This window comes from Capsicum annuum, unplaced genomic scaffold (assembly GCF_002878395.1).
Source record: "Capsicum annuum cultivar UCD-10X-F1 unplaced genomic scaffold, UCD10Xv1.1 ctg2969, whole genome shotgun sequence".
In the NCBI taxonomy this organism is placed as follows: domain Eukaryota; kingdom Viridiplantae; phylum Streptophyta; class Magnoliopsida; order Solanales; family Solanaceae; genus Capsicum; species Capsicum annuum.
Genome location: NW_025836197.1, coordinates 422730 through 431668, shown reverse-complemented (window position 1 = coordinate 431668; position 8939 = coordinate 422730). Strand labels below are relative to the sequence as shown.

The following is an 8939-nucleotide window of genomic DNA, read 5'->3' as shown; positions in this document are numbered from 1 at the left end:
CTCGGGAGTTTGGTCTTCTGGCTCTTGCTTTGCCTACTTGCGGTTCGTAAGTATTACATGCAGTGTATAGGTCGACCTAATTAGAGCTAAAAGTCATCTTTTCATGTCTTCTTCAATTCTCGAACATACTTTGATACCGATTAAGTAGGAAAGTGTCCCAAATATCTATAATTTCTCTAAAAAGTAGCCAAAAATAATTTTTCACCTTTTAAAAAAACATAATTTCTTGCAAACCTCATAAACCTACATATTTTCCTCGTCTTACGCATCGAAAGTGCTATATTTCTATAGCACATCAGAGATCCTCATTCAGGGCTTGATTCCGAACTTCATCTTATCTATCATGTATTTATTTTATGATTAGGAGACAAACTCATGTATTTTTTTCATACTCTTTATTAGTTCTAGTTCTCTTTACTCATGACATCAGATTTTGGGGTTTGGAGCTATATTTTATTCAATTTTGAATATAGTTATTTATATATATTATATCCTGACTTTCTTATGAAGTTTCATTTGTTTTTTGAATTCTTTAACAATTCAGTCATTGGGCTTACCTTCCTAGGGTTGGGATGGGGTAGATGTCATCATGACCTCAACTTTTGGGTCATGAAAAATAGTGGTTCGAGAGTTTTTGATATTCTTTTCGAATAGGCTTTCCCAGGTTCTACCAAATTGAGATATTGATTTGGAGCCAACCACTTAGCCCATTTCTATTCTTTATATGATGACTAACAAATTTGAAGGAACTGAATGATCAGTTGTAGGGTTTTTTTAGCAAAGAACGCATTAGGCTTATTATTTCCCCTTGTGGTGCTTATATTATTTTTTAAGAAGAAAGATTGGTCTATACGGATGTATATTGGCTATCATTAGTTGAAAAAGGTTAGTATTAATAATAAGTACCGGATTCCTTATATTGATGACTTATTTGATTAGCTTCAGGGTTCTTGATATTTTTGAAGATTGACTTAAGGTTAGGTTATCATCACTTGAGGATTAAAACTTTGGGACATTCCTAAGACAAACTTTTCGATCATTATGAGTTTCTTGTTATCCCCTTCGAGTTCACTAATGTCCCAATGACATTTTGGAGTTGATGAATGAGGTATTTCAAGCATATCTATATTTTTTAGTTGTGCTCATCGATGATATTTTAAGTCTATTCAAGGAGTGAGGAGGAGCATAGGCATCATTTGAGGATTGTGTGCCATAAGTTGAGGGATTAGCGATTGTATGATATATTTTTGAAGTATGAGTTTTGTCTTAGAGTCTGAGCACAATACTTTGGGCCGTTGATTGTAATCGTGTGATAGCCAATATTTTTTAGATTTGAAGATAGCTGCTTGGTTGATCCACAACTTTCATAAATTTATTCTATCACTTTATTTAGGTAGTTTTCCCTTTTATTTTGGTTATTTCCAGAGATTTGAATTGTATTATTACTTTTAGAGACTTGTATTAGCGACATCAAATTTTGAAAAGATTTTTTTTAGATTCCACATTTACTTTGAATTTTTTAAAAAGAAAACTGAGTTGTGCCTTATTTTGATTTTAAAAACACAAGAGTAATTTTACTAATTGATAAGCTACCAAGTAGAAGCAACAACACCATTAACATGCATGAATATGTATTTTACATCACAACATACATTGGTGTATAGTCAATAGATTAAAGACAAGTCATAGACACAACTACTTAAGGAAGAAATCAAGAAGTAAGAAATCATCTGGCATGAAGAAGCATCATGTGGGATTGCCAAACCTTTTTGTTATATTTCCTTTTGAATATAATGGGGGATAATTTCATATGCTCAAAAGGAAATAAAACAAAAAATAGATACAATATAAAAGGGATAATTCTCTTGTTGCAAATATCTATAATAACGTTATTAGTTTGTAACAAATATAGTTAAATTTTTTTAACAAAAATATACACCGAAAGTGAAAAAAATTTGCATTATAGCCACGCATTAATTGTGAATAAATTTGTACCAATATTGTTTAAATAATTATATAATATATTGACATTTTATCAATGGTGTATAAAAGTGTATCTAGGAGTGTGTATCAATTAGTTCGATTATAAGTATTATCAGTTTGATTTATTGATTTCCGATTTCTAAATACATTAAGTCAATAACCAAACAAATAAGATATATTTTATCGGTTTTTGGTATTCTATTGTTCAATTTTTAGTTTAATCAATGAGAAAATGTTCATAAAATAAATAAATAAATAAATAAATATATATATATATATATATATATAGGAATGACCCTATAGAAAATAGATATTGTAAATCTACCCCTCCTTGTAACTATAAAAGGAGAGATACAAACCCATAGAAGACGGACTACATTTTCTCTGAATATTTTCTTCTTAGAAAAATTCTAGGTATCTTCTTCATGAGTGAGTGAAAGACACCTCTCCTATTAGGGAAAGGTAATAAATAGTGTGTATGTAAGTATAAGGAAGATCTGATTAAAGATTTTTCCTATGTTGTAATATGTTCAAGAAATAAAATTTTATTTCATATATACTTTGTCAATATTTTGTGCTAGTAAAAAACTAAGGTTGCGATCTTCAGCCTTAACGGATGAAGGATGGAACAGTAGCCTGAGACAGTGAGTCACAATAGGCTAAAAGGTTCTTCATAGCTGGAAGGAGAAGCTCTATGGTGTTGATACAGCTAACATAAAAGAAATTCAAAAGGTATATGCATAAATTCTACCATTTTATGAACATATTAGCTTAAGAAAAGTCTGTTTTCATATCTGCTCTACACCTTCATACATACTATATGTTATGAAGTACCTATAGGGAATCTAAACTCATGAATTGTTTAAATTTATCATTATGAAAGTGGTACAACCACGATTAAAACTATTTAGAAGATGGCATTGGGAATCCAAAATGATTATAGAAACAATTGACAATGATATAATGAAATTGAGAAATTATTCTCAAAGAGTCTATCTTTTAAAAAATAGTTCGAATAATTCTGAAATTAGCAGATTAAAAATAATATTACTTTCAGCTATTGGCCAAAATCATACTATAAAAATTACACAGATTTCTCTGTTAAAAAGATATAAGGCTAAGATAAATAAGACTATTCATTACACTGCCTAAAATAATCATATGAAGGTAATACAACCAAAATTAATGAAGTTTAGAAAAAAACTTTGGAAATCCAAAATAATTATAAATGGAATTAAAGAAGACATGACAAATTTGCGAAATTACCTTCGTAAAATATATCGGTTAAAAACTACGTCGGTTAATTCTGATAGTAACAAGGTTAAAATACTTTTAATTAGAGCTTTAGATTGAAATCGTGCTCTAAAAAACACAGATTTTTCTATTAAAAAGATATAAGACTAAGATAAAGAAGACTATTCTTTATACTGCCTAATGAGTTATTACACTATTTTTTTAGATAAAAAAACATTGATCACCATTTTAAAGGTGATAAACTTAAATAAAGATTTACAAGAAAAAATTCTTGAAAAAATTATAGATCATCTTGTCCAAGAACAATTGTAAGGAAATTTGGCTTATACCAAATTATTATTCACCTATTATCCTAGGTATTGTATTTCACTAAAAGATGCAAATTTTAATGAAGCTTTAAGTTTGCATTTTCATGTAAAAAGAAAAGACTTATTCAAACTAGGTAATCATATCATGAGCATATATTATCAAGCTCTATATACGGTTACCAATTCAAATTATGAAAATATCTATAAAAATAAAAGTCTGATCAAAATTGACCAAGAATGCACAGAAATAGCCAGAATAGTTGAAGCAGAAACTCAACAACCAGGAAAAGCAATAGAAATAGGAAGTTGTAGATTTAGCTATTTGGCTCTGATACCAATAAAATGGTGTTGTTCGCAAACAGGGTATACATGCGAAATTTTATTCACTTAATTAGTGAAATAACCATCACCATACCAATCGTATGGATCATCATCACTATCCACATACGAGTAGTCATGGATAGACCATTGTTCTTGGACAAGATGATCTATAATTTTTTCAAGAAATTTTCTTGTAATATATATATATATATATATATGTATGTATGTATGTATGTATGTATGTACGTATATATACACATACATACATACATATATATATGTATATGTATGTATGTATGTATGTACTTTTTCTTCCAAACTATTATCCTATTCTGGATGCCTATGATATAAAGCAAGGCTCAATTAGTAAATATACCCGACTATAGTTAAGTAATTCAAATTAAGTAGGCTGAATTAGTATGTACTTTTGGAATAAAAAAACTACGACTCTAATAATAGACTAAACTGATCTTGACTAATCCAATCAAATAAATATACAAATTTTTGTTACTTTTAGCACAAAAGGAACAAGAGAATCAATTTTCACATCTAACAAAGAAAATATCTGTAATATCGATTTACAAGGGAAAATATGAGGAAATTGAATAGGGTTTTCAGGTTCTGTAGAAGTCGTGAATGAACTTACATATATAGTATTGGTAAAGTAGTAATTTATATAGTCTTATTGAGTTCAATGTGCCACTATTAAAAATCAAACTGAATCGATTACTTGGTATTTTTTTTATAAAATCATTAAAAGACCACTAACTTAAAAACCCAAAAGCAATAAACCAATAATATTTTTTTTGGTTCGATTTATTAGTCGATTCGATATTTGCACACCCCTAAGTATATCAATTTTATATAAATAATCATGTAATGTATTGGTATCTAATATTCATTCGACTATTATGCATTCCAACCTAATAATACAAGTATAAACGAAAAAAATAATAAAACAACATGAACATTCCCTTTTTTTCTCATAAGAAGTTAAACAATTAGAAAAAATAAAAAAAGTTCTAATAAAAGAGCGATAATATTTTTAAAAGAAGAGGAAAACATAGTGAAAAATAGCAATGATATTTTAAAAAGAAAATTTGCAATGAGTTTTTTTAAAAAAAATATATAAAAAGTTTGAGAGCTCAACAATTGAGCATAGTAACTTTGTTGAAGGTGAAGGAAGAATAGTGGAAGACCTATGGTAAAAAGTATTTTGTATTACAAAGTGAATACAAATTATCCATAACATACAAATTAAACCATTTTGGTCTATTTCAGGTAATTTAGAAAAAGTTAGGTCATTTAAGTTGTAAATAAATTTGATGGACTGACATTATGCCTTCGAGGAACTTACCTAAATATATCATATTTAAAAAATATTTATCATTTATAGCTATATAACTTTAATACAAGCATAATTTAATTTTAATACATAGTATAATTATCTATATTGCATACATAATTCACTTTTAATACATAGTAAAGTTGCTATAGATGGTATTTTTTACATATAGTATATCTAGGTAATAAATAAAAAGTATATTTAAAAGTAGTAAATATTTTATAAAAAATACTCAAAAAATTAATTTCGTCTTTTCCTAATTATCCCTAAATAAACAAAAATTAGCCCACTAAGGGGTCAAATTTTATCCAAAAAAAAGATTTTAAAAATATATTTTCACTATTGTACTTCTTTGTGTTGTTTTTTGATTATCTTACCTACTAGAGAATGTAATAGGTAGATGGCATCATTTTTTTGAGATTTCTGATTATGACAAAAGGAGTACTTACTTATTAATAGAGTTTAAACAAGGTCATAATCCAACTTTTTTGGTTTGAGGAATGCCAATTATTTTCTTGCTAAAGTTGGAGATTACTTTCTCAAAATCTTATCTTCAAAATTAGATTTCTGCTTTTTGAGCCTATAAATAATTAGAATCGTCAATTTCTATGCACACACATAACCTTCATAAAAATTTCAAAAACTTAACAATGGTTAGGAGTGTTCCAGCATCGCGACCAACACAACCAATGAGGAGGACCCAGCAACAGCGCTGCGATCAACCTCCTTCTCCTTCAAATGACTTTGATAGGTTATTTCGACCCAATGACCATGAATGGCAGTTGAGGGATCTCGTACGAATGGTCCGCTTTTTGTGAGCAATAGTTGGGATGATCAACATTGAGATGGAAAACCTCCTCAACGCCCCACCAACCCCATAGAGTATTTTTGTTTTGCTTTAATTATTTTAATTAGTTGCAAGCTTTCATATGTGAAAGTGGTTGATATAAGTTTTTGTGATTTTCATACCAAACTTTTTGTTCTTTTATCTGTTGTTTGGGGAAAAATTTGTGAAATTGCCACCATCTATTTATAAAATTTTCGTTTTTATACATTTGATAATCTATTTGTTTCTGCACTTATTATTTTATTATGTTTGTGAAGATCTTTTGTAATGATCCATTGAAAAACTAATAAAAGAGTGGATGATCTATATTTTGAACCCAAACCCTTGAATTTGAATAAGAATTCTAAAACCCACAAACCCTTAAATTTGAACAAGGGTGTCAAACCCTAAACTCTTGTTATGAACCAAAATAAATTATTTCAATCGACTAGTTGAGTAATTGTACACTACTATGAACTATAATCAACCCATATGGTTGGTTATAGATTGCCGCCTTACAATTTAATCTTTTTGGTTGGATAAATGGAAGTCATTTCCTTACTAAAGTCGGAGATTACTTTCTCAAAATCTATCTTGTCAAGAACACTGGATCTATTATGGATGTTCCTACAGGAAAGATTATACTAGGGCATGTGATTAATGGTTTGGGAGTACCTATTGATGGAAGGGAGCTCTAAGAGATCACGAGCGAAGATGTATGAAAGTGAAATCCCTTGGGATTATTGAACATAAATCAGTGCACGAGCCTATGCAAATATGATTAAAAGCAATAGATAGCCTGGTTCTAATAGGTCATGATCAACGAGAACTTATAATCGGAGACCGAGAAACAAGAAAAATGACTATTGCTATCGATACCATTTCATCCAAAAGCAACTGAACTCAAGGGCCACCTCTGATATTAAAACATTGTATTGTGTCTATGTAGTGATTGGACATAAATGCTCAACTGTGGCACAATTAGTTCAAATTCTTTCGAAAGCGAATGCTTTGGAATATTCTATTCTCGTAGCAATCACCACTTTGGATCCTGCTCCTTTACAATTTTTAGCCCCATATTTTGGGTGTGCAAAGGGGGAATATTTTTGCGATAATGGAATGCACACATTAATAATCTATGATGGTCTTAGTAAAAAGGCGGTAGCAAATCGACAAATGCCATTATTATTACATTGACCACCATGTCGTGAGGCTTTCCCAAGGGATGTTTTATATTTAAATTTTTCTCTTAGAAAGAGCGACTAATTGGGATAGATAGGCATAAGTAGTTTAACTGCCTTACCCATCATTGAAACACAAGTTGGAGACGTATCAACCTATATTTCCATTAATGTGATCCCCATTACTGATGGACAAATCTATTTAAAAACAAAGCTCTGTTATCACAGAATTAGACCTTCTATTAATATCGACTTATATGTCAGTCATGTAGGTTCTGCCATTCAGTTGAAATCTATAAAACATGTTTGCAGTAGTTCAAAATTGGAATTGGCATAATATCATGAAGTGGCTGCCTTTGCTCAATTTGGCTCAGACCTTGATGTTGCGACTTAGGAATTACTCAATAGAGGTGCAAGGCTGAAAAAACTACCTAAACAACCATAATATACACCACTGCCAATTGAAAAATAAATTCTAGTCATTTATGCAACTATCGATAGATCCCGTGATCGAATGCCACTAGACAAAATTTTTAAATATGAGAGAGCCATTTCAAATAGTGTCACACAAGAATTACTACAACTCTTTTAAAAAAAAAGGTGGCTTAACTAACAAAAAAACATGGAACCAGATATATACTTAAAACAAAGTGCTTTAGCTTTTATTATATCGTATATAATACAAGGAAAAGGGATCATAAGGGTACCACAAAGAAAAGAATCAAAATAGCTAAAAAAAAAAATCTACTTCCTTTATCATATATATGAGAGAGGAGATTACCCTTTTTTGAAGAAAAACAAAAGGTTATCTAATGTTGTAGTCTTCTTAACACATCAGGTCAAAAGGGTGAGACACCTAGTAATAGGGAAAAAGTGGAGAGGGTAAGTGAGCTCCTTTAAATTGACTGGTTAGTTAGGAGTGATATTTTTTTAGGATGTTTAAGATCTTTGTATTGCAGAGAGTGCTACTATAATACCCTAGGTTTTAGACTCTAAAATTTTTGGAGTCTTGTCAACACTGCCATGACTACGACTCAAGTGACGACTCATTATCACTCATCACGAGTTATTAGGTGAGACTCATGGTATAAGATTTTTTCCCTTCACAATGAGTCCAAGGTACAACTTGTTATGAGACGTAATGAGTCGTAGAGAGTGAATCATTGTCTCAATAGTAAGGTTGCCTAGGGTTTCTGCCATGACCATGAGTCGACTTTATGAGTCGTGATATCTGGTAACAAGTTGTGATGAATGACTCATGGTCAGACCTCACGAGTCATTTCCAGACCTGTAACGACTGGGTCTAATTTTCCTGCATATTTTCATCAAGGAATTTTGTGTTATTTCCTTCTTTCAAACTTATTTTCCATGACCTAAAAACACTAAGGGACCTTATTATCCTCAATTACTCAAATCAAACTTGCTCTGTCCTTTCTAAATCCCAAATTAAGAGAAAACTAGGGTTCATAAGGGATTCAATCTCCAAGCTTCGAACTTTAAATTTTCTTTTAGTTTCTTTGGTATTTAGATATCTCTCTCATACATAAGCTTATATATTTCATTATGTCATAATTGGATTAATATCCATGTGAGTTAATTGTGGGTTTAAAATTGGGTTGAGGTACTTTGGATGATTTCTACTTGAATTGTTTTTCTATGATTTTAAATTTGTTATTCATGTTTTAATTGGTGATTTTGGGGTTGAATGGGTGAATGTTTAT

At 30.2% G+C, this 8939-nt stretch overlaps 1 pseudogene; it reads left to right on the top strand.

Annotated features, from left to right (window-relative positions):
• Positions 1 to 5861: 5861 nt before the first annotated feature.
• Positions 5862 to 7948, top strand: LOC107871753 (annotated as a pseudogene).
• The last annotated feature ends 991 nt before the right edge of the window (positions 7949 to 8939 follow it).